The 26,589-nt window shown below is 42.2% G+C and overlaps 1 protein-coding gene across 3 annotated transcripts in view; it reads left to right on the top strand.

Annotated features, from left to right (window-relative positions):
• The window catches only part of grik4 (glutamate receptor, ionotropic, kainate 4), a 172,257-nt gene that overhangs the window by 26,016 nt on the left and 119,652 nt on the right, over window positions 1–26,589 (top strand). For all 3 annotated transcript variants that reach the window (XR_003889982.1, XM_029843704.1, XM_029843703.1), the window contains one exon: window positions 13,949–14,104. The gene's annotated coding sequence lies outside the window, so the exon portion shown is untranslated. The remainder of the gene's footprint in view (window positions 1–13,948; window positions 14,105–26,589) is intronic.

Raw genomic sequence — 26,589 nt, 5'->3', positions numbered from 1 at the left:
TATCCTTAACCAGGGGCGGCAACTCCAGTCCTCGAGGGCTGGATTCAAACCGGTTTTCTATCCTTCCGTGTGTGAAAGCAGTTTCTATCTGGTAGGACACAAAACCAGGCTCCAAACTAGAATTCAAGGACTGGAGTTGCCCATCCTCATCCTAAACCATCAAGTTCTTGTAGCATAAAATAGGCTTGTTTCATCACTCGTGTAAAGTCCCTCATATCAGCCTTTTAGAGGAAACACATAATTTAATCATCATCTCTGAAAATACTGTAAACCTGCTACTTATAACACATCAGCCATCAGTCCGCTATCTACTTGGTCTTCTAGCCACTTAAGATCATTCCAGTTGCACCGCTGGACAACAGTATTAATTCTAACCTCCACTTTGGTAGGAGGTTAGAGGTTTGTTCAGACAGGAAGTGCTTCAGTCTTATACCCTATCTGATAGACCATGGGGGACACCTGTCCCCCTCAATAGAGGCATCTGCTTTAGAAGACTTTGTTTGTGTCCGAGCTCAGCGTCTGCTGAATGCAGGACCTCCTGCACTGGTAGCTGTGGTGAATTGCAGCACACATTTGTCCTTAAGGTATTCTTATCGTCACAATGGACATAATCATTTTCCCTTTGGAGATTTCAAGTCAGACACACGGGGATGTAAAGGTATATAAAACTGAGCAGTTAGAAAATGGAGAGGTTTGTAAGGGGCCACGCTATGGTTGAGGTGATGACTTTAGGTGGAGCTGAAGGTCATCCTTCTCACATTTATCATCAATTATTTATCATTTCTTCCTCTTTAAAAATCTCATTTTCAGTTTGACTATACCCCTTCAAACAGACCAGACCGATGTTGTGGCAGCCTTGAAAGTATTCATTTATTTGGAAATACACAGTTGATCAGACTTTTTTTTAGAATAAAATGAAATAAACACAAATGAATGATATCAGACACAGTATTTTAAGACTACAGGTAATTGCACATTAATTCTTTAGCCTAGAAAATCACATTCATGCGGAGGATTCTATTGAATATAAGTTGCTTTGCAACTGATTGATTTGCAATGAGATTTTATATCCCCCTATCTCTGTATCTGTCCCCTTTCATGTTCAGAATGCACATCTGACAATCAATCTGAAGGAGTTTTAATTAATTTTCTTTTCAGTCAATGGGTCTCTCTCGCTTTGTCGTTCACCTCTGGAATACTGCTGGAATAAGGATGCAGCTCAATCTAGTCTTTTTTTCATTTATCCTGTATTGGGAAATGTTTGCTGATGCGTCGAGGTGGTAAAACAACCATGAACCTCGTCTTTAACAACACATCCGAAAAACACACTAGTCACAGCTTGCGTATCTAATTTCCAGCTCAAACAGGCAACGTATGTCGTATCTGAGTGCAGAGATTTGAAATGTTAAATATGAAAGAGGAACATGTCTAATTACAGTTCTATATAGGATTATGGAACTTTTTTTTACATTGCTACTTTACATTCTGCACATTGCAAATGCTCCTGTGTCAAGTGGGGCAATTAATTAGAGGTCACCTCCTGCACGTTAGTGGTGATGGACAAGGACACATGGACATAAAGCGTTAGCATTGTCCCGTAACTGCTCCTGTGAGTCCTGTATGTTCTCCAAATATAAAAAGAGGAGAGAGGACATTATATATGCATGATTTCTAGGGCTCATTCTTTATATTTTGACGTACTGGAAAGCACGTAATTAGATCATGGTGGTTTATCATTGAGGAATAAAGCTCTAAAGATGGTGAAGCTCACTGCTGTTAATTGAAGACACATTTTCTTTTTTAAATCTGTCATCTATAGGTTGCCTTGGTAGAGATGCAGTCATAAACATAGATGTATCAGTTGGAACTCACATAATGGTGTCGCAGGAGGTCTTTACTTGTATTTATGTGAAGTTTAGCTGTAATGTTGTATTCCAAGTGGAAGAATAGAAAGATCAGTTAGCCAGTGACTTTGATAGCAGACAGCTGTGATGGACCTGTTTCAGTAAGAAAATCCATCAACTGGAGCCTCTATGCAAATACATGGAAATGAAAAACAAGGCATTCCATGCAAAAAAGAATTATTTGTTGTGGGGAGCGGGACCATTTATCAACTAAAATGTGAAGAAGTGGCTGTGAACAGCTCAGAAAGGTGGAGACACCAATGAATTTCATTTGTGGGCCATTCAGCAGACCGTCTCCATTGCTGGGGCACAAATGCCCTCATGCACTCATTAGAATATTTGAGTAAGCATAAAGGGAGCTTTATCAATTATCCTGACATTCACATTAAAATGACTGCTACAAAGAGAACTTTAGATTTGGTTTTTACTTTTATTTTCATCCCATTCACCCTCCCATCCATCATTCCATCCATCCATCCATCGTTCCATCCATCCATCCATCCATCCATCCATCCATCCATCCATCCAACCAACCAACCAACCATCTATCCACTCATGTAAACCCCAGATTGTATTAAATCACATGCCATCAACTATAATCAACTGACCAGAAACACACACACAAACACATAGTGTAGTTGTCCATTATAACAATATTAGCTCTGTCTGTCTGGCCTTTCTTTCATAATTAGAATCTGAGCTGTGCTCCTCATTCACAGACTCGCCGCTCAGACGCTCTTTGCTCTTGGCCATTTTCTGTTTGGACGAAGACTGATTAAATTCAAGTCACTGACTTGTTGCGGTGGCAGTAACGGAGGATGAGGCAGAGGAGGCCGGGATCGTCATGACTGACTGCAGCTTTCATCCTCTTTAATCTCCAGAGTATGGTTCTGAACTAACGCTGCAGTTCCTACCGGCAAGAAGGAACCTGCCTCTTAAATATTAATCATTAACACGACATTACAGGTGAGAAAGTTCCTGAGTTGATGAAGAACATCTTATTTCTTAATGTTGCTGTCAGTAATATTGGCATTATTATATTCTTAGACTTACGTATACGTAGTTGTTGAAATGTCATTATCTCTTGCCAGCCCCCTTTTCTTCTTTTGTGTTCAACACTCAAAAACAACTGAAAAAGAGTGTGACACTGCTTCTATCCAAAAATGCAGGAACACAGACATTTTCCTTTGCGTCCATGTTTTTGTGCTACGATCTCTTCTCCAAGATTCAAGATTCAAGATATACTTTATTCATCCCCGTAGGGAAATTGAATTGTAGTAGCAGCCTAACGTGGATTAATATAACTGTAGTGTAGGTTTTGTATTTACAAAGTATAGAAATAGAATAAATAAAATACAAATAAGATTAGAACGTTATAAGCATATATATATATATATATATATATATATATATATATATATATATATATATATATATCTTCCTCGCCCTCCTGGGCGGTGCCTCTTTCCTTCGGACTCGGGTCCTCTACCAGAGGGAGTCTGAGGGTTCTGCGCAGGATCTTAGCTGTTCCTGGGACTGCGCTCTTCTGGACAGAGATCTCTGATGTGGTTCCTGGTATCTGTTGGAGCCATCTACTCAGGTTGGGTGTTACTGCCCCTAGTGTCCCGATCACCACTGGGACCACTGTTGCCTTCATGCCCCACATTCTCTCTATCTCCTCCTTCAGCCGTTGGTACTCCTCCAGCTTCTCGTGTTCCTTCTTCCTGATGTTGCTATCACTCGGGATTGCTACATCTATCACCACCACTGGTGTTCTGCATCCTACAGTCCTGGGCGATTGCCCTGTTGACCAGTAGCTGGTGTTTGGCACCTCTGGTGTTGTTCCCTATGCCTTTCTGTGCTCTGCTCATGTATTGATCCATGTGCCTGCTGATCTTAGCCGCTATGATGCCTGATAGGAGCTTCCATGTGGTGCTGAGGCAGGTTATGGGCCGGTAGTTGGACGGTATTGTGCCCTTCTGGGGGTTCTTCGTTATGAGGACTGTCCGGCCCTGGGTTAGCCACTCTGGGTGGTCCCCTGATGTTAGCAGCTGGGTTATCTGTGCTGCCAGGCGTTCATGGAGTGCAGTCAGCTTCTTAAGCCAGTAGGCGTGGATCTTTAGGCCCTGGTGCTGTCCAGCTCTTCGTTTTGGACACTCTTGTTTGGATGTCTGCTAAGGTGATGACTACTGGGTCTTGTTCTGGGAGTTGGCTGTGCTCAGTCTGTAGGTCTTGCAGCCATCGGGCAGTAGTGTTGTGCATTGCCTCTTTCTCCCAGATACTCTTCCAGTATTGTTCCGTTTCAGCCCTAGGGGGGTCTGTTGTCATCTTGTTGCCCTTCCATTGAGAGTAGACCTTTGCCGGGTTAGTGGAGAACACCCTGTTTATTCTCCTTTCCTCTACTTCTCTTGTGTACCTCTTCAGTCGGGTAGCCAGGGCTTTGAGCCTTTGCTTAGCAGTCTCCAGTGCCTCAGGTATGGACAGTTGTTGTACGTCTTGGGCCGCTCTGTCCTTGGATTCACACCTCTACTCAGCTCTGTTAGGAGGCTGACTTCTCTCCGTGTTGCCATGATTTTTGCCTCTAGCCTTCTCCTCCATGGGGCCATTTGCTCCTTATGGCTGTTCATGCTCTTCATCTTATAGCCAAGCATCTGTAGGATTACCGTTGCCGCTGTATACATCAGCTGATTGGTCTCAGTGATGGTAGTGGTAGGGATGGTTGACAGTGCCGTGTTCATGTCCTCCAGTATAGATTCGTCTGGTACTTTGTGTGTTAGCCTTGGCAGGGAGGTAGTTGAGTTCCCCCAGGACTCCAAGATTCTCTCTCTCAGGTCAGCTGCCATTGTCCCAATTCCGTCTGTCATTGGGGCTGTGTACCCAATCTCGATATTGGGGGGTGATGATGAAATCACCCCCACACTGACCGGGCGTAGCATATTTGTACCGTGGGTGAGGCACATCGCCGTGCCTCGTCAATCTCTAGCTGTGATAGCAGCTTCTTATTGCGGATATTCAAACACTTTCTTAGTCAGTGAGGATGTGGGGTTTCGAAGTACCCATTTCTCCCACATCCTCTGCTTGTACCCTCTCTCGCTAGGGTTACTCCCGTAGTAACACTCCATCAGTACCAGGTTCTCTGCCCTGCTCCATGAATGCCTTGTTCCAGTAGCCAGTTTGACATCAGGCGGCCCTGGTTCCCTGACCCCTGACGCGGACCTTGTTGACCCAGGCGACGTCCGAGCCGGTATGACTCTATCAGTTAACGTTCCGCTCATAACGAGGTGTAGGCATATATGCGTAAGGAGCCTTGCCTAAGGGCTCGCTCGTCGAACCGACAACCTTCCGCACCAAAGTCAGTTGCGTAAACAACTGACCTATCCAGTCGCATATATATCTATATCTATAGATATCTATATCTATAGATATAGATATCTATATCTATCTATATCTATAGATATAAATAGATATAGATATAGATATCGATAGATAGATAGATAGATAGCTAGATAGATAGATAGATAGATAGATAGATAGATAGATAGATAGATAGATATAGTGTATATATAGTGTATATGTATATATTATATATATATATAATATATACATATTTACAAGCATTACAGTTGTTCTACAGTACAAAAACGCGTTTTAGCAGTATCGGCAGACTCTTTGTATATTTCTTTTTAAATAAAAAAAAAACAGGAACAGATGCAATAAGAGCCTGTTGATATCATGGTTACTCTCCAGCAAAGGTGTTCTCAGCAGGAGACTAATGGAGAGTTGTAAATGTCCCTGCAGCATCAGCCTCTCGGTTGCGTTTCTGACGGTAGCATTCCTGCTCTTCTACATCAAATCAAATCAATCGTTATTTATATAACGTCTGTTACAAACAAAATTGTTTCTAGGTGCTTTACAGATCACTGTACATGTGAGAAGGCCCTGTAAGTGTGTACTTACAGGGCATTGTTGTGGATTTCAACAATCAGGTGATGTTTAACAAGTAATTTCTACTGTCAACGGCTCCAACATGCCGTCAGCTCCTCGAGCGAATGTACCGTAGGCTCCTGAGATAAAGCCTTCAGCTACCTAACAGCCAACAAGAGCCACATTTCGCTGCCAGCATCGACTCATTTGTGGCAAATGGCTGCAACCTTGTTTCACTTGAATCCGCAACCGACATGTCCGTCATGTTTCTCCAGCCTGGAGAACCGGGTTTGCGTTACATGTGTTCTATGGCCATTCATTACTTTTTTCCTCCCGATTTGGTTGTTTAATTATATTCTGGTATTGCGCCACAGCATGTAGGGCAGCAGCTCCCCCGTTCCTTTCACTCTGCCTGACCACATTAATCTTAGTGACACAGTAATTTTATTTTCTCCCTAAAGTTGATGTTTTCCTCTAAATGACATTGGCGGTTAACTGTCGTTTTTGGTGGGATTCAAGCTGACGGGTTGAAGTGTTATTTGACGATTGATCGTCAGAGTAATCTCACATTTTCTTTTGCTTGTTTCCGAAGCGTGGAGCTGCTCAGACGGAGCCTCCTTATCAGGCTCTCCTCGGAGCACAAATCAAATCTGGGAAAGGGTGATCGTCGGAGAACACGTACTAACTTAGAAAACAATTTCCTCACTGTCAGGCTTGAGTGAAAAGTTGTGAATATTGTCAGAATCGTAGGGCCTGAAAGTGCACTTAACACAGCCATTTATATGCCCCCCTGTCTGTCTCGGCTCATGTTTTGCAAAAAGAAAAGGGAAATCTAAAGATACTGTGTGAACTCTAGCTGGAGTTTTATCAAGAGCTGTATAGGCAGGCATTTCTAAAGTTCTGCTTAATGTTATAGAAAACATAAAGAAGGCATTTTATTGATAAAGGCAGTGCAGCATATTTCAATATGAATCTGATTTTCATCATTGAGATCTATGTCCTCCATCAAAGCGTTAGAATTCAGTCTATACGAGCTGGTCATTTTAATGATTCATATCTGCTATCACGTTATTGATCTTTGTCCTGTCAATCTTCTTTTATACCCTGAATATCAGCAACTGTTGCCCTGGACACACTCAGTGGTGTGCCTTTTATTCTGAAGTGTCACATGAAATGTTACTTTTCTGCTACGTGTGTGTTCTGCTACACTGAATTTTTGGCAAACGATTATTTATTTTTTGCACCGGTCCATCAATAAAAAGCAAGAAAAGGTAAGAAAGCACGAAAATTATCATTTAAAAATGGGTCCAAGCTCATTTTTCAAATTGACATGTCAATGAAGCCACAATTGACCTGGATTTCAGAGGGTTTCCTCATCCACACGGTAATTCAATTAGCGTGAGACAATTCGCAGCTGAGCTGATCAATGGGATGGAATGAGGGAGGATGGAGAGACGGGTTTGATTGAAAAAGATTACACGCTGGCCACTGAAGCGGTGACCTTTGAAGTTCTAAAGAGATACAGGTGAGGAAGAGAAAGCAAGAGCAGGATGCTAATCAGCCCCGGGCCAAGTGTCTGTATGCAAGCTATTGTGATCAATGTGTGGCTGTGCAATTTGCCTGTGTAGGAGGCCCTGAAACACCCAAGCTAAAGGTTTACTGTGCAGGTTTAGAGAACATTTCTGTATTCATCACACACTTTGGTAGCTAAGACAGGCAAAATGAGTCGGGGAGTTTATTACATGCTGCAGTTCACTGATACACAGAGCAAGCTCTCTGCCCCCAGGACACATTGAATGTTATTATTTCTTCCAGAGCTGAGTTTTCACTTCATGGATCACACGTCTTTTTCTGTGGGTGTACAGGCAGAAGCTCTTAAGCTTGTGACAATATCCTAATGTCCCTTGGAGGGGGAAGAAGCGATCATATAAAGTGGAAATATACATCACAGAATCATCAGTCAGCTGATTTAATTTTTCAGGCTGCTACATATACATTTAAAGCCCTGGAGTAGACCGAGTTTTGAAGTTTTGGTAAGTAGACCACTCAACGAGCCAGCCTCCTCGAGCCTTCTCGGGTATGTTTATGTGTCTTCTTCAAAACTGAAAAGAAAAGACCCAGGAACATTTCATTGATCCCTATGAATAAGGCATTATATGTATTAATGACCAGGCCGTGACGTAGCTTTGATTGTGTGTGTGTGTGTGTGTGTGTGTGTGTGTGTGTGTGATTGCGTGTGTGTGTGTGTGTGTGTGTGTGTGTGTGTGTGTGTGTGTGTGTGTGTTTGTATTCATAATGATGACTTAACTTACGACCTCACACTGTAGAAAACGCAGGGGCCCTGGGACAATAAAACATTTTATGCATTGGTAAATTACCCTCAATTGACTTTGTGCAACAGTAGGCTCTTCCTCTGAGTCAGCTTCTCATCAAAGACTCATTAACAGCCCTTTTTTTCCCTCTTTGTATCCGACTGGACAAACTTCAGTTGTATGGATTCATATATTATGAGTCTACACGGTTTATGATCACCAGTGTGTAAATTAGCTTATGGCGCCGAGAGGAAGAAATATTAAACCGTAACTCAATACATCTGATGTTTTATCACTGTCAGATTGTTTGTAACAGGAAGCAAAAGTTACCTTGTTCTTATTGAAATGACATTAAATAGGATTGATGATCTATTTAATTTTCTGTAGGGTGTAAATGACTTTTTATATTAGGGACAATAGTTTAGTTGATATGAATGTTCTCATTCAGGCCTATTTACTTCTAGTTCATAGGAGTAATATCTGGTTTTACGCTACCTATTGGCAGTATTGAAGTTGTCACGGTATCAGGCACGTTCTTCCAGGATTATTGCACCGAACGTATTTGTAAATTATGTATATGCCTGCGTACCCACAGGGAAGAATCTTGTAGTCCTGGTCATGCATTATGAATATGAGCGACTGTGTGATGCATGAGCACCTGCGTCCTCAGGTAAGGTTAACCCAGCAGCATCCAAAGTCATCTTGCTTTTGTCAACTTGGCAACTCAGGGGAGACCACGACACCGCAGCAAATGCTGAAGGCTTGTTCAGCACATCCAATAGCCGGTAAAGAGCGAAGGATTCTTTCAAATCCTTCCCTTCTGGCAGGTGAGTACACCCCTGGAAGTTTTCCTCCATTTCCCGAATGTCCACCGCATTACATCATCCCTGTCAGAGACCAATACTCCACTCTGTTGTGTCTCGATGTCTTTTTGGAGTTCCCTATTTGCTGGGACTTCATGCTGTTTCATTACATAACCTTTTCAGGAGTTTATCTCCCCGCTGTAAACGTTGTCAAGTTCAAGGTCAGTATCGTCCTTTTAAGTCTTTCCCTGGGGGTCACAACGAGCAAACAGGTCATCCCTGCTGGCTATGAGAAAGAAAGGGAGAAAGACAGGAATGGTGGGGGATAGTGTGTGCGCAGCTGCCCGCCTGTGTGCCGAGTACAGAACTGATTTAAGGCCCCAGGCCACAGGAAGTGGACTGTTCTACACTCCAGGCACGTCCCTGTAAGCAGCAGCAGAGGAAGCACTATTGCCATTGAGCGGCCTCAACTGCAGACCCCTAAATGAGTCAGTTTTGTCCTGCAGTGGTCAACAGGGCGGTCGGCCACTTACTCAACTTTCCGAGCTCTTAATACGCTCTCCTGCTGCTGCTTTATCTTCTTGGTGTTGCTTCACCTCTTTCGGTCTATTTTGGACCCCTGTACTTGGCAAGATGTCGCCGGTGCACTCCTTTCGGGTTAGGGTTCGGGTAATTTCTTTGCATTTATAGCCCATCGTTACCATTAGTGCTGTCCAAAAATTATGGATTGCTCCCAATATTGACTGTGTGTAATCAGAACATTCCTATTTTTTCTTAACTCTTAATGATGAAAAGCACATATTTGAGCAGGGAAACAGCCCAAAGGGTTTGGTCTTTGACTTAGATGTGTTGAGCTGCTCCAGGATGAGCAGGAAAGTTCCAGCATTAACACAGCTTGGCTCTAAATTCGATTAGATTTAATACCCGCTTGTGGGAAAACAGAACAGAATCGTGATAATTAGACGGTCAGGTCCACATCTTCACCCAGCCTGCGTGTCTCCATCCCGTTATTCAGGAACATGTTGTTGCTCTTGACATTTGGACCATGTTCTGTGCCAAGGGAATTCTGGCGGGAAGCATTTCCATCAATAATGCCTGGTGCTCATCAGAGTTGCTGAAAAATATTTCCATGGAGTTCAGGGCCAGTTTTACCCAAAACTGTGTGACCTAATCAATGGTACTCTACTATTTACTTTTATATCACTTTTATGTTGCATACTGTTGCGATCTGTGTTCTGACAGTTCTGACCGATGCTATTCGGTCTTACTTGGCTTAAAATTCTTTTCATTTGTTTTTACTTTTACTTAATGTTCTTTTCTGCTACCTGGGGTTGATGGAGGAGGCGGGCCGGTATCAGGGATGGTGCGATGGCAGCTCGTGAATTCCGAAAGCTTTATCGGCTCCCTGCAGCCCGCCTGGGCGGCTCACCGCCGCCTCTCATCTCTCTTGTGTGTTGTATGGAATACGGCTCTCCAATCGGGGTCACTGCACAGACAGATAGGAAAGCGTATCCCTTCATAACTGGAGGCCAAGGGTTCGTTCTTTAAAAAAACAGCAGCAGATGGCAGGGCTGAACATTTGCTGACGGGCAAACGGCGACACCCTCTCATCGGAACATCAAGAAAGGAAAGGCTTTTGTAAACTAAATCTATAGATACATTTCCCAGATGTAACGAGGCTTTGGGCCTCCTGCATTTATGTTGTGGTCGTTGGCATTTGCATTTAACCACGCAGCAAAGGTTTAAGCCTGAAACGTTGACCTCTGAATACTTACACCTATTTATGCCAGTCTGTCTTAAAATGATCCAAACAGGAAAGATGGGATGTCTTAAGGTTGGACTTTGTTAGCACTTTCTAAACCTCTGACACTCAGCATTTCAGCGGCTGACACGATACTTCAAATGTTGATGATGATCCATAGCCTCAAGGCTAGCATCAGTGCTAATGTGTGCCTGTCAGATGCAATATATTGTCAGTGGGTCCCCTCTGAGGACACGAGCGAATCCTAAATTCGGCATGGTAGACAGCTGTTATTGCAAGTATATTTCTCCCTGAAAATGCATTGCATATGTTGGACTGCTGGGATGTTGAACCGCCCTATAATGCGCAAATAAATCACAGCCTTCCTAACGCATCACCTAAGCTGCAGCAGCAAAGCATTTGTCTCTCTCGTCCTCGTGCTCGTCCTTTCCCTGTCCCTATAGGGATTGATGGTCATGCCAATGTATAAAGAGGAAAATCCATATCACTCTCTTACCCTTTCCATGTCACATTGATTTCATGCTAAAATATGAATCTACATGTGTGTACTGATATAGTGCAGTACATCTGTAAGCGTAAATCATTCTAAAGTTACTTTCTCTCCGCACCTCCGTCAGAGGAAATTGTAAAGAAAGCATTGATAAAGTGCAGTTGCAAAGTTTTCTTTTATGGTGGTGCATTTTCAGCCTTTATCTGTTAGAATCACTGGAGATACAGCATACATGGTGAGAAAAGGGAGATGACTGCAAACAGGATTTAAATGGGAGGTCAGTCAGCTTTCTTCAATCCTGAGAAGCCTTTTCAGAAGTAAGGTCAAAAGTTCAATCTTGGTTTCATGAAAACAAAGAATTGTGTTTCTCCCAGTCTGATAAAGAAGAGAGGCTTCTATTTGTCCACTCTGAAGGTTGGAGTGCTGCGGTGGCGCTTGATCTTCTGTATCTTTGTCTCACCTACATACAGAATCTCTGAAACTCAGCTGGGGTGACCATTTGGTTCTTGACTGTGACTCTTATGGAAGCCGTTTTCCCCAGATTGCACAGTTTGGTTAAAGACACCATGTCCTGGCTCTTCCAAAAGTCTTCTATTTCAGGACGATGGAGGCCACAGTGCCCCAGGTCACTGCCTTAATGTAATCCTGTCTGAGCTCTGGAGGTAGTACAGCTGTATTACGCTAACACGGAAAGAGGTATGCAAAATACATCTTTTAAATAAAACTATAAAGAGGCTTCGGACATCTTATAGGATGTGGGTGATGATAAAAGACAGGACAGGTTCCGAGCACACAGAGTTTAACTGGAGTTGAGGTTGCACCCTCAGCATGGTGCCTGTTCAAATACTTGTATAAGGTTTTATTTCATGTATTTTAATACTGACTCACAAAGCTTATTCATGATGTTGCCTTCATTGGTCTGTTTTGGATTTACATCTGAGCCATGCCCTTTTTCAGATCGTAGCAACGGATTTTAAAACATCCATTTTTAGCAGTGTATTGTTTGGTCTAGTTTACAAATCCTGCTACCGGCAAGACTTTGCTTTGGTGTTTCACCTGCAGTTCTAGACTCTTTTATATGTCTTTTTAAATCTGTCATTGATTCAGTCTTTTAGGACCTTTTGGACCGCATGGGAGCCTCAGGTTGCTGCACAATACCTTTCTTGTTCTGTACCCGAATGCACAAGTGAATCTGATTTGCGCATAAGCTTTTGAAGCTTTGCTGGTGTTTCTTCCAGTCTGAGTGTCAAGATGGTTTTTCTGGAATGAAAACAAATATCTAAATTCTATAAAAACATGAGTTCTAAAGGTCATCAAATCCTTTTCCAGTTTGTTTATATGTGTAAATATGATGGCACAAACTGGATTTATTAGTTCTTTTCCTGTCCTGTTGTGACAGGAAATAGAATCTCAACTTTGGGTTTATTCACCAGTCTCAACCTTTAAGCCAGAGAAGAATGGAAAAATGGAGCAGGAGGTGAAAAGAGTAAGGGGAAATGAGATGGCGTGCAAGCTGAGGGAACAATATCCTTTCTGCTAAAGCTACACTTATGCAGCAGTATGAAAGATGCCCCATTATTATTTATGAACAACCCTCAACTATTCATTTCATATAACTTATTATTCTCTACCTATTATAATTCTTCTTAAAATGATGCATAGATTGAATGATATCTGCACCTATTGACTTATTTAAGTGAAATACAGTGGGCTGTAGGGGTGTATTAAGGAAGTTATGCCCCATTAGAACCACCTGCAGCAGTCTTTTCACTACGTTCTAGATAAAGAGCTCCGCACCAGCTGCCTCTCACCAACACCGGTACCATGGCAGCTGGTGTAAACACAGACAAGGACCCACAACTTTATTTATTGATCAAAAAACGCAGTTTATCTGAGTTTCAATTGAAGCTGAGAGCAGAGGAGCAAACCAGCAGTCAGGATCCTCTCTGCATCACATGGAGATTTAAGAATAGGAATTGCCCTTCAGTTGCGCTTTAATCACCGTGCAGCTGGAAGGACCAAAACAAGGTCTCTGGAGGGTCAGGAGTTTAAAATTACCCCATAGAATGAGATTACAATCAGGTATGAAGAGCAGGACATGGGGGAGCACCACAACTCTGCAGCAGCAAAGAACAAGAATATAAAAACTAAAACTAGAGAGACAAAGACCTGACTACTTGCCTGTGTACACTGGATAACTTTGCCCCATATAAAAAAGCTTTTCATATCCTCTTTCTTAAAAGTCTTTACAGGTATGAACTCTTGTTCAATGTGAATGCACAGACACATAGTTCAGCATATTTAATAACCACGCAGCTCAATATTCTCACAGGTCAGGCTCTAAATATGCTGCTGGTAATTTACCAGAATAATTGGTCAGAATTGTTTCTGATTGCTCTATAGGGAGGATTAATGAACTAAAGAGTTTTAAATTAAAACGGTGACATGACAACAATGCTCATCTTAAAATGACATTTACTTTAACATTTAAAGGGGGAAATGCCTCACAGTGTTGCACGCCTGGTTTGAATGCTAATGAGTCTCAGAAGCTGCTCCAAAATTGCAAGATTTTTCTGAGGTTTCTTTAAATAGCATGTATTTTATTGTCAGGAGGCAGAACAAATGTCGGCATTGTGGCGTTTGTGAGTTGCTCCAGGGAGCCCCTGTAGGAGCCTTCTGCTACGTTACCCCGTGACCTCACCTTCATCACCTGCTGTTACTCAGGTCTCTCTTCCTGCTCTTTCCCTTTGCAGGTGTCCATTTGCAACAGAGTGTGTGTGGCGTGAACAGGCCTGTGCACGAGTCGCTATCACCTTTGAGATGAGTAGCAGGTGAATCCCACGACCACTGAGAGCAGACAGTCTCCTGTTGCACCATGGATTAGAGTCCCACAGCCCAGAAGACCAAAGGTAGGACGTGATGTTTAAGCCCTCCCACTCACCTACTCTCTTCAATGAGAGCATGAAGTGAGGAACACAACTCTCTCTGCAACTGTTTAGCAAACTGTAGTAATAGTAGTAGTAATAGCAGTAATAGAGTTATTACACTACTACTACTATTAGTCATAGTAGTAACTGAGTAGTTACACTTCATCCACCCATAACGGATAAACTTGTATCAATGTGTAGGTAGTTTAGTCAGTCATAGTCCTACAGATTATTTATATTTGCCACTTAAAATATGTTTGGGAGCATCCACAACAATCCTCAGAGGTATAGCTGTTGACTACAAATTTAGCAAAGTTACAGAAAAACAGATAATGGTAGAGTCCAAGTTCCATGGAGCCTTTGACACAACATCAGCAACGAACTCTTTCTTTGGCTAAATGGGTTGTTAGAATTGAATGCCTGGTGTAAAAAAAGCAGGCTTTTGTAACAGTTTCATTTCATATAGACCATTTTGAATAAGAGTGCAATTCATCACCACGTAGCATTTTATTGCGCATTTCTCTGGCAACAAAGCTGCCTATTACAGCCGTAACTCTGAAATGTTGTCTGAAAGTGGATTTTCCTCTTGAAATTTCTTCACCTCAGAGGATCTTTGTAAAACAGAACATAAAGATTATATCTTCTGTTCTTTTTTTTACTAGTAAACTGGTTGGTCACCTCATAATAAGAATGAGAATTTTATTTTAATGATGCTTTTCCTTCTTTCTTGATTAGAGTTCCTGTTAATATTTCTGTAATAGAAGTGACGGGAACAATGCAGCCATCAAGCTTGTTGCTGACAATTATATTTGTATTTAAAGATGCATTCAGTTACCCTCATTATTTTGCATCATGTCTTTTTATTGCAGGAATATCTTTAGATAGTATAAAGGTGCATCCTTGGAGTCTTTGTTAAATATTGGGATTTGCTGTGTATTTAAATGTCAGACATGTTGTTGGAGAGTCTTTCCTTCAGTGGCCACCTGCTGTGCTCAGAGTCGGGTTTCCAAAATCATCACAGGGGGTTTATGGGTAAATATTGAGGATCTTATCCATCAACAGAAATTCTCAGCATGTGTTTTAGGGTGGTTAAAAACAAGGCAGGGTGGCAGAATACAGATTTTCATGTTGAATGTTTTAATTTTTGTGGAATATTTCTTTAAACTCGCACACAGACACACTCGCACACACAAACACACACCTACCTCAGGAAACTCTTTTAACCTATCTCTTATTTGTTGGCAGATCGCAATAGATCTATTTTAAATTCTTGTTCAGGCCTGCACACTGCTTAGCACATTGTTTTAAGCTGAGCAGAGCTCCAGCTCAATGTGTGCTGTAGAGACACTTTCTCAGAGGCTGTTGTGCGCTGCGAAATCTCAAACTGACTGAAATAATCATTTCACCGACTTTGGCTCAAGGAAACAGTTCGGGGAGATTTTGATTGCCCACATGTGCAATCTTGCATGAGATGCAAGAATTCTATATCGCTTTGGTGCAGATGGTGTTTTACGGCCCCTCAGTCTGTGTCAATGTTACCACTGGGTGAAATCTTTAGCTATGCCTGAACAGAACTGCAGAACATTCATGGTCTGCCATGCTCAGAATCTTTTTGGTGCATCCTGGGTGCCTGTTGAAAAATGCCTTGTTACCTGTTTAGAGACTTGTTGCATGTCTGAAATGTTTTCTAGACTAAGTCAAATGTGCTTTTAGAGTGTGGGTAGCCTGAGATTTGTGTTTGTGCATACATTTGTGATTGCGGCCTGCTGCTGCTGCCCGCGTTGCCTCTGGGCTACCTGGCTTTTTTTCTGGCTGTTCCTGAGAAGCAGAGATAAGGCCCAATGATGTTTGCCTGCTCCCTAGAAGATTACTGAGGTGGTCAGGCAGAAGAACTCTGGCAGAGAGTTACAATGTTCAGTAGGCCAATTAGAAGCTGTTTGTGGGATGCCTGAACTGACTGCAGCGCTGGTCCAGCCTGAACGCCATCGGGCTGCTTTAGACATCCTGTCGGTGGGCTGGATGGTTTTCGCTTGTTTGCTTTGAAACCTTGAAAAGTAGTGATGATATCAGTGGTTAATATGAATACCGTAGGCTGTAGTTACTTAATAACTTAACTGTCGATGACAAATTCAGGTTGTAATGTGATCAGGAGAGAGAGATAAAACACTGATTTCCTGACTCGCTCGACTAACAGGAAAAGGTAAAGGTAGGTACAGGTAAAAAGCAGCAATTTTGATGGGAATAACAATAAAAGTGTATTTTAGTTACCAGGACTATAAATTGTCTTTAATGGAAGAAAGCCAGGAAATATTTATAGGAGTTGTGTTCACATTAAAATAAAGCAAAAGAAAGATTTTTGGTTATTTGGAAAATCCTTTTATAAGTAGGAATTGAAAAGGAGCAGCAAGAATAAAAGGATTTATGTATGTTTGTGCATGCTTGTGTCTTTTGTGTCTGTGTATCTTGAGAGCTCCAAGCTGTGAATGCAGCGTGGAACTGTCTAATTATGGCTTCTCTTGATTCTTTCCCAGGCCTGACGGACAAAAAAATGACTACTCTTGGTATTTGATTCACATGGCCAGTGTAGGGGTTAAAAAGAGACAAAGGAGCTAAAATGGAGCCTGCTGGTTTGTAATCAGGCCAGTTTCATGTAGTTCAGATCTTTGCACCTCTGCACAGATGCATATTTTATTCAGAGTGGTATGACCAACCTGGCTCATGTTTCACATCTATATTAATGTACATCTATATGCCCTTTGTACTGTAGATGCGGCTTTTGTCAGATTTAAGCTGTCTATTATAAAGATTTTTTTTTTTTTGCCATTGTTGCCTAAATGAGAAATGTAAATTGCTCCCACCATGTGGACCACATTGTGTGTCTATACACTGTCCAGCTTTGCTACAGAGCAAACTATAGAGAGGGCAGACAGATGGACGGACTGACGGACAGACAGGCAGGCAGGCAGGCAGGCAGACAGACAGACAGGCAGGCAGACAGTAAGTCATGCAGGCAGGTAGGCAGACAGCAGGAGGAGAGGACAGGGGATAATACATGATTCAAACCCAGTAATTCCCGGCTCTGCAGCACCTATTGAATAGGGGAGAGTGTAGAAGAGCTAAGAGGAGCAGAGGAGAAGAGGAGCTTTTTAAAGGTGAGGTGCAGCTTATGGCATTGGATCCGTATAAAGTATATCGTGGACATGCCTGCAGAGCAGCATTACAAGCTCTCAGATCATGTGTTTGTTTAAATAATTTTTTTATTCTGTAGTATAAATTCATGAATGATGATTCTTTTTTTTAGCTAGAATAAAGCCCCAAACTATACTGATTATGTTTTAGAAGAACACAATCCATAAAGCTGCCACTTATAGAACTGCTTTTTGAATGTGCACCATGTTTTCTAGTGTAGAAATGATTTACATTTTGGCCCTGCAGCACAAAGTGCTCGATTTCTGTTCTGGAGTCGCTAGATATACATTATTTTGTTGTGAGAACACACAATCTGTCAAAGTGCAATGAATAAACTAGGAGAACATTAGGGGTGGAGGAGTTGAAATTATTCATAAAGAGAGAGGAGCTCAGTTGAGGATGGGGAGCAGTGGCGACCAGAGAGCCATGATCAGTTTGGGACTCAGGTTGGGTTGGGTAGAAGGCATGTGTTGAGGATTAACTGTAGTTCCTGGTGGAGGAGAGAGGATCCAGCTGGCTCTAGTGGTGCGTGGTGAGCGGTGGTATTGTTTTTGCTTTTGTTGAGTTATCTAATCCCATCACAATCTGGAAGGACCACTGGTCACAGTTGGACAAAAACGACCTGCTGTCGCTGGATGTGCTGACTGATTGATAGAACCACTTTGCCTCTCGAATCTGATAAGAGAACAGTGAAGGTTGTAGCTGGATTGTGACAGTCAGATGGCACCGAGACCACAATCTTGACAGGCATCCCTCCAGCCTTTGGGACCATTTGTAATAACTGCCTCAATGTAGCTGATGCAAATGGGCCCTGACATTAGATGTATGTCAAAAAATGTTAGATGTCACTTTAAGTACGGACGTTAAAAGTCAGAGCAGAGGACTATACCAGTCCTGGAGGGCCGTAGCCCAGCCTGGTATTCTGCCCTACCAGGTAGAATGGAAGTGTTTTCTGTCTGGTAAAACAGAAAACATGGCTACAGTCCGTGAGGACTGGATTTTGGCACCTGTGTCCTAGAGGAAGACTGGGCATGCTCTGGTGTGGGCAATATTAGCACGCACGTGATAGTTTTAAACTTGATTTATAGCCAAAGTTACCGTGTCTGTGCACAGAGCAATCAGGGCTTGATAGTGGTAATAGCAGCAATATATTACCACAGACATGGTGAATCAGGAAATCATTCACAAGTAGAAAAAGAATTATGCTCAAGGTAAAGTTAGTCCAAGTTCTTGGAAAGTGTGCTTTGGCATTTCTAATTTTTATGCAAACATGGAGTTTTAGTCTGGTGTGAGTATCAGGACTGAGCTGGGTGCATCCAGAAGAGTTGGAGGCTTTGTTGCGGCCTGTTTATGCCTTAAAATAAGGCTGTTCAATCTGGAACAGGAGCTGCACGGCTGATTCCTCTGCTCTCACTATCACACACACACACACTCACATACACACACACACGTATATATTTTAAAAATCTATCTCTCTAAATTAGCATTTTTAAAATGGAAATATGTATGTTTAAACTCTGACCTTCAGGTCTTGACAACATTTTGGATGAATATATTTCTGTGAAAAGGTTCACATCATGGTCGTCCATTTCTCCACAAAAGGCCATTGTTCAGCCTTTGACTCCCACTTTCCCCCATCCTTCCTTTTGTTTGCCCATATTGGAGCAGGCTTGTGCTGCACATCCTCTGGAAAATGAAGCCATTATTTAACGCACTGTTTCCCCTGAAACTCTTTGTCTCTGTAAAGTTTTGTTGCTGTTGTTCCTCTGACTTTGAGACGTTCTTTCATTAAACTAAACTGGAAAACAGGGCACCATCTGCATATTGTTATTTGGGGTGGTTCCAGTCATCGCTTCTCTTAGTGGATGCATCATAAACAGGATGCCATTGACTTGTCTCGGCTGGACGGTTTATTCTGTCTAAACAAAGGGAATTTCTCCTCTTACAAATATCTTGAAGAAAGTGTGATTAACCAAAACATCTATAAACTAAGGACCTTGGATGTTCAAACTTATAATAATATACACAATTTCCACTCTGGTAGTCTCCGTACTCTAAATCAAAGAACACATTTGTATTCAACCTTGTCGCTGTTCCCACTGCAGAGATTTGAGAGCTGGGAGAAATGAGCACCGGCCATGTGTCATATTTTTCTGCTCTCGCTGGGCTTTTAGCTTCCACCGACCCATGAACGGCTTTCTGATGACACCACCGGTACAGAGAATTGGAGTGATCTGTTGAATAACCAGTGTTTGGCCGTGAGTGACGGGTCCTTATCAGACCTCTCACTGGCTGATCAAAGTTGAAAGGGGGTCAGGCAGAATTAAAGAGTAGCTAATTAAAATGTCCTGGGAACATGCCAGCACACATTTAATTTATCACCTCGAGCTCAGTTTGGAGACACTCAAAGGTGGGAGAAACAAGGGAAAAGAATAATCTCACAGGAGGAAGTTCATCTGATAATGGGCTTTTTACCATTCGTTGTAAGAAACGGTCCTGATTTTAAAGGCATGGCAACTGATTTTGGTAGGTGAGGATCGATACCTGAAGTCCACTAAACAGAACCGAGCTCCAGGCAAAAAGAAGCGAAGCATGTAGAACCACCATAAAGAGCACATTCTGTTTTCAGCCTGTTCACACGATGTGTCTCTCCTGTGACCTTGTTCAAATCTCCTGTTTTCACAGCCAGTTTCAGATCTCCGGCTCTGCTCTCGGTGGTGCGTGTTTCCATGAGTAGGGGATGTTTGTACAGCACATCAAGGCTGTTTCTTAGGTGGGATGGAGGCCACACCGAGATCTGCTACGCAAAATCCACCCAGAGGCTAGGATTTTCTCTACGGATGCAGTTGGAGTTTTTGACTTTTTAAAAGCAAACGATCCACTCGCACACAAATATGGGCTAGTGGAGACGTATTGATCATGTATACTTTGTGCTTGGATGGGAAAAAAACATTTTGAGATGAATAAATAAACCTTGAGCTGTCTGATTGTCTAATAATCACGAGGGTTTCATGTATCTGTGCGTTTCTCTTCCACCAGTTTTGATTGTATAGGTGCCTGAGGCCGACAGACCCCGAGAGTGAATCAACCTAATGAGAAGCCAGGCTCCTCGGAGGAAATGATTACCTCAGGAAGAAAGGCATTAGATTGATTGAGCGACTGTGTCCCTGAACGGCACTGGCAAAAACCAGCCGCACCTCCTTTTCCAAAGTGTCAATCTCGCGTCAGCTTGAAAGGATATGTGTGTTCTACCACCGCAGCTGTAGAAAACACACGCTTATTGCTTATTTCTCGGGTCTTCCAAGGCATGTGGTGATCATTGAAAAAGCAAAATCTGCTGTCTTTATTTCAGGTTTGCTTAATTATTTGCAATATAGAGGTGGTATAAATTGAAAACATCTAATGCTTGATAATTAAATGACTGAGATTAATGACGCACTAAAGAATGGCTGAGGTCTTCTGTTACTGTTGTGTGTGTTGAGTGGCTTCAAAAACTATTACCGTATTTTCACAACCATAAGGCGCACTGTAATAAAAGGTGAAGTCTCAGTTATGGGTGCTATATCTTTATTTAAAACATACGTAAGGCACACCGTATTATTAGACGCATGCTAAAAAATACAGTAAAAAATGGCACCGGAAGTAAAACAGTGAGTTTCAACACATTTATTGAACAAAATATTCATTCTTCCGCCACAAAACCATCAAAGTTTTCATCTTCTGTATCTGAATTAAACAGCTGCGCTATTTAATGTCCCACATCCCGAATTCCTCTTCTTCATCATCTGAATCAGACTCACCGAGCGGTTCCGCTTCAGCGTTGATGCCGCCTTTTGTGAAAGCTCTTACAATACATGAAGACGGTATCATAGCCCATGCGTCTACAATCCACCCGCATATGGTGGCATAACTTGCCCGCCGCTGCCTCATAGATGTGGCTGGGCGGGGTTATCTTGTCGCGGCAGTAGGTGCGGAAGATGGCCACCCTCTCCGGGTTATCCGCGGGCAGCCGCTGCGCAACAGTTGTCCTGGCGCGTATGGAGAGATGCCGCCTCCTTATGAAGCAAAAACACCAAGACGGACCTCCTTGAAAGTGCTCAATGTGCATTTCTTCAGCAATTGCTTTGGCCTTTTGTCGAATGGTGAGAGTAGAGACGCCCCTTCCGGTTGTTCTCTGTTCCACAACCTACTGTTCTACTCGGTCTTCCAGCTCGGGCCACCTTGCTTTGTTCCCATGGAAACTCAGCTTCGTTTCCCTCACTTTCTTGTTTCCTCCACTTTCTGACCATGGACTCATTTACATTAAAATGTCTTGCAGCTGCTCGATTACTATTTTCAGCCGCATATCCGATGGCCTGTAGTTTAAAGTAAGCCTCATATGTGTGTCGCTTAACCGGCGCCATTTTAGGGGATCCTTACACATAGGTGTGCTGCTAATCGATGGGCGGAGCGTTTACCATAGTGCACCTACAAAAGGCACACAGCAGATTTTAGAACTCAGTCCACATACAAGGCGCACCATATTATAAGGCGCACCTTCGATTTTTGAGAAAATCTCAGTGTTTTAGGTGCGCCTTATAGTCGTGAAAATACGGTATACAGGTTTAGTTTCATCTAAATCTTGTGGAGACTAGAAATAGTTGTAATTGCATGGCCGGTTCAGCCTAAAGTAACCATGGACACAGCTGCAGTAACCTTTTTTTTCTCTTTGTACACATAAATGTTAATTAATTAAACATGTTAATTATTTATTTTGATGTATACAAGGAGGAGCGGTAGGCTTGTGTTTGCCAGGGTTGACATCACAAGGGGAAGGGGTCTAATAATTGTTAGCCACATCATCTCCCACCTCCCTAATCAGCACTTTCTTACTATATGAGTCTTTCTTACTAGAGTCTGACAACGGAGGTGTGGGTGCTGTTCACACACTAAAAACCTTCAGGAAGTGTTCAGCCAGGGCCCAGCAGAGCTCTTAGTGGGGGATTGTGATCAGTGTAGCTTTGGGGTAAATTGTCTGAACGTGACAAGAATGGCACAGACGCGCTGTACCTGAGTGTTGCACCTCTTATAGAGCCTGAGAAGAACATAATGCCTTCAGAGCAGAGCTGCTGTCAGCCTTAACTAGATAATGGCCAGCCGTGGTGATAAAACTACCTGCTGTGACTGTGTGTCCTTTTTGACGATGAGCCAGAATAGATGTCCTGGTGGTGATCTTATTCTTCTGCTTTTGGAGAGAAACCTTAGAAAAGATAATTGGAGGAAGCAGAGGAACATATGGATGGCATTGAGCCAAGAGAGGATAATTAATTTAATGAAATGAAGGTGCAGAGTGTGAATGAAGTCATCTTCCTGAGTGGACTTCTTTTAGTTCAAGGCAGTAATGTTTTACGAAGCCCTGATGCAGCAACTATACACAACTGTTTCTGGGGAGAACAATGGTTTGATGACTGGCTCAGCACCTGGATTATGCAAAAATATCTTCTTTTGTACTTATTTCTGTTCCAGATTCTCAGTTGGGCTGCAGATTAAGCTCTGGGTTGGCTCCATGGGGAGGGCAGAGCTGAGGCCAAGGCTCAACTCAAGGATTTAAAAAAAAGTTCTTCCTCTTCTTTTTTTTATGATTCAGCTTTGTACACATCTCTCCTCTCTAGTGATGCATTAAAAAGCAAATATAATGAAAATTGTTGCTGCAGGCACATTTTGGTTTCAACATTTTTGGCAGAGAACATCATAAAAAGAAATATATCAACAATGAAGAAAATTAAATCTATATTTTATCAAATTAAAACGTGGAAAAGCAAAGTTGAGCTGTTTTAACGATGTGACGTCTAGTTTATGTCTCCCATCTTTACTTCCACAACTGCTTGAGATAAAACTCCTTGATTTCTCCATGGAAATGACTATTTACAAGTCTTTGTACTTTATTTGTTTCCACAATCAAATTATGATCTTCAGATGGTCAGTAGTGAAGCTCTTCTAGGCTACTGATAACTACCTCTTAGAGGATTTTTACTACTGCTGCTATTTACTTGTCTCTTGAGAGATTTTGGCCCATTTTTCCAATGCAGATTGTCCCAGCATCTCCAGATTGCGTGGCTTCTAAGCAGGAACATTCACGTCGAGCACCTGCCACAGATCCTCAGTCGGATTAGGGGTTGGGCTCAGGGCTGGTCACTCCAGGCTCCTGCTGTTGTGCCCTTGTTCTTGCCTTGGGTCAGGATCTGGTTGCAAGTCCCAGTGACAACCCGAGATGAAACTAAGAGCTGATATCTTCAAAGAATCCCCCACGTGTTATTTGTTTTTAAAGGCACCGTCCATCCTATTGAAGCCTCCTGAGCCCAAGGCTACAGACAGGCTTGCAGCAGCATGGTTAACTGTGGGAGCTGTGTTTCATGGGTTGCAGGTGTCTTATCGACATCTCTGACTACTTCACCATTCACAGCTCCAGAAATCTTACTCTTTTGACCACACTCAGGTTCAGTTCTTACAGATTGTATTTCCTTGTTCTTGGCAACTACGCTCCATACAGCTGTTCTATGCACTGTAAACATGCTGGCAGTACACCCCCCCTCCCTCTCCAAATTCTGAGAGCCAATTGGGTAATTAGATATATTTTGAATGCATAAATGCCCTGAGCACAAGATTTTTATGACCAAAGATGAACACAATTTTCTGAATAATTCCCAAGGGGCTGCTAGTTCTGACTCAAACGTATATTTTTTTGTTACTCATAGAAACACGCCAACATATTTCAAACTTCCATCTGCTGCACATTTTGCACCTCATAGATGACAGAAGACTTTTCGCTCCCCTCCAATTCTACAATTGATTGAGTTGATTGAAGATGTGGTGTTGGGGCAGTGAGGTTATTGCGCAAAGCAATTTAATATTTTATTTAATTTTCTGATTAGATTTGAAGTGTTTTCACTTTGCAGCGGAGCCATTGTTTAAAATAACCTTTCTCTTGTTCTGTGCCAGCCAGCATCGGCATAATGTCCTTGAGTGTCTCAGGTGAACAAAGGCAAGTGAGACCTCTCTGATATATTAGTGTTTGCAACTCCAGTTCACTTTCTTGACTCTTGTTGCCTTTCATTGCCTCCTCCTGACTTTTTTTTTGGCTCTTCCAACACATACACAGTGTTCCGTGTTCAAACCCAGCGCTATTTATAGAGAAAACACGTTCCACTGCTTTTCACAGTCACTCAGATGATGAGTGTTATTCTGAGGTCATCAGTACAAATTTAGTTCCCCAGTTTCTTCCCTTGTTTTATGGAGGGCCAAGAGATCAGACTGCTTTCATTCTCTTCTCACCTTTTCTGACCTACAGATTTGAATGTCACAGGAAATATTCATCCTCCACCAATCGATAAGCATGCTTTTTCATTTGGTCACAACATTCCTGTTTACCTGGTTTGACATGTGAAGCCCCAGTTGGGTTGGTTCCTTTTGACCATTTTCGTGTTATTCGATCGTTTCGAAAAATAATGACAATATGAATAAACAATTTGATTCTTTGTGATGTTGCCATATTTGCTGCATTTCTGTTGAGTATTTGCACATGTACAGCCTGCTCTATTATACTATTAATTATACAATTCTAAGGTGCGTTGTGTAGAATTGGACAGGGACTATTCAGATCATGGGTGAGTGTTGTCTGAGTTGTCTCAGCATTATTTAGATTGAAACATTTTCCCTCCTAATGTTTTGTGAACATTGCCTTAAACCCATAGTTTCAAATCGTCAAATTGATTTGGCCGGTTCAATCAAGACCTAATTTAAAAATTGATTCTTTCTGCACCACTCAGGTTGAATCCACATTTGTCATCCATTCCATCTGGGTTATAGTTTGTGCACATCTGACCATTGCACACAAAGACCTCTGTGGAAGGGTGGACCCAATATAATAGGACACGAAAGGTTTACTCAAAGAAAAATCACAACAAACCATTTTTAGCTCTCATAGCTGAGTAGGTTGGACTGATAAAAACAAAAAAAAACAAGGCTGTAGCTGGTGCTGACATTGATGGGCTGAAGCAGGTTTCCTGAAATGATCTTGAGTATGAGGGTCGTGATGATTGCTGAGGTTGTGCCTCTGTCAGATACCTGTTTACTCTTATCTGTTAGAGATGATGACAATGATGGAGGAGCACCACTTGACAGAGCAGTCATGCCTCAGCACTTTAAAGAGCGCAGCCGTCAGTAGACGGTAGCCACTATGCTAACGGCATCCATCCGTGCTTGGTCAGAGTCCTTGTCTTGATCAGAAAGGATGTATAATGTGTGTGAAACCTGCAGCAGGGCTCGAGGAGAATGATTTACAGCTACAGCTGACGGAGTGTAACATATATGGCATTTTGGTGGGATTTTTGCATTACCTTAATGTTGATATATTGGGTGAAAAAAGCTCTGTACAGTCAGGGAGTCCTCATGAATTTTAATGACTTCTCTCCTGTCAGTGCTCGTAGGGTCACTGCCTCTAATGTAATCGCTGAGTAATTTACCATTAAATTTAACCCATAATTTAATTTCTATTTAAGATGTCACTGCGCTCTAATGCTGATTAGGTTTTTGGTAAAGCAAGAACTCTTGAGGAATTTATGTCAATGGTTGTAGCCTATTTCCGTATTTATTTGCTTGTTTTTGTGACATCTAAAACTGTCTGTATTCCAAACCTACCTCCACAGTGCCTCGATGGAAGAGAAAACACATTTAAAGCAAGGTGGCCTTCCATTATTTATGTTCCCTTCACTAAGTTTATGATGTCGTTAGGTGGTTGTGACGCTCTCCCCTGTCTTATTTTATTAGTTCTGGTTCTGTGCTGCATTTTAATGGATTTGTCAAAGATGTTTCCTTTTGGCAATGTAACACAGAGATTATTCTTGAAGCCCTGTAAAACCGAACAGTGGTAGGTATTGCAAGCAGAGATGTAATAAAACAGCATGCAGTTTTTGTCCATTGGGGCTTGTATTGAAGAGTAGGTTAATCAGCATCATGCAAACCCACAAACTGGTATGTGCACATCTGTAGCGTCAAGTTGATAACTATCTGCTTTTTAATTTAAACTTATTCCTTCATTGTGCACCAAAATCCCCCAAATTCTTGTTTTTGGACTGTACTGGGTCTAGCAAATTTTGACTTTGAGCTGATTTTGACCATCAATGCACTCAACACCTCAACAATTCTACTTAACTGGAATATTTGTTTAACTTTTGGTCTGAAGGAGCAAAAACAGTTGCAGCAACAATGCCATCTTGTCAGTTACAATTCATATTTTCATA

The sequence above is a fragment of the Takifugu rubripes genome, chromosome 11, assembly GCF_901000725.2.
Source record: "Takifugu rubripes chromosome 11, fTakRub1.2, whole genome shotgun sequence".
Classification (NCBI taxonomy): Eukaryota; Metazoa; Chordata; class Actinopteri; order Tetraodontiformes; family Tetraodontidae; genus Takifugu; species Takifugu rubripes.
The sequence above is the reverse complement of the archived record's forward strand: the minus strand, read 5'-3'. Positions and strand labels throughout refer to the sequence as shown.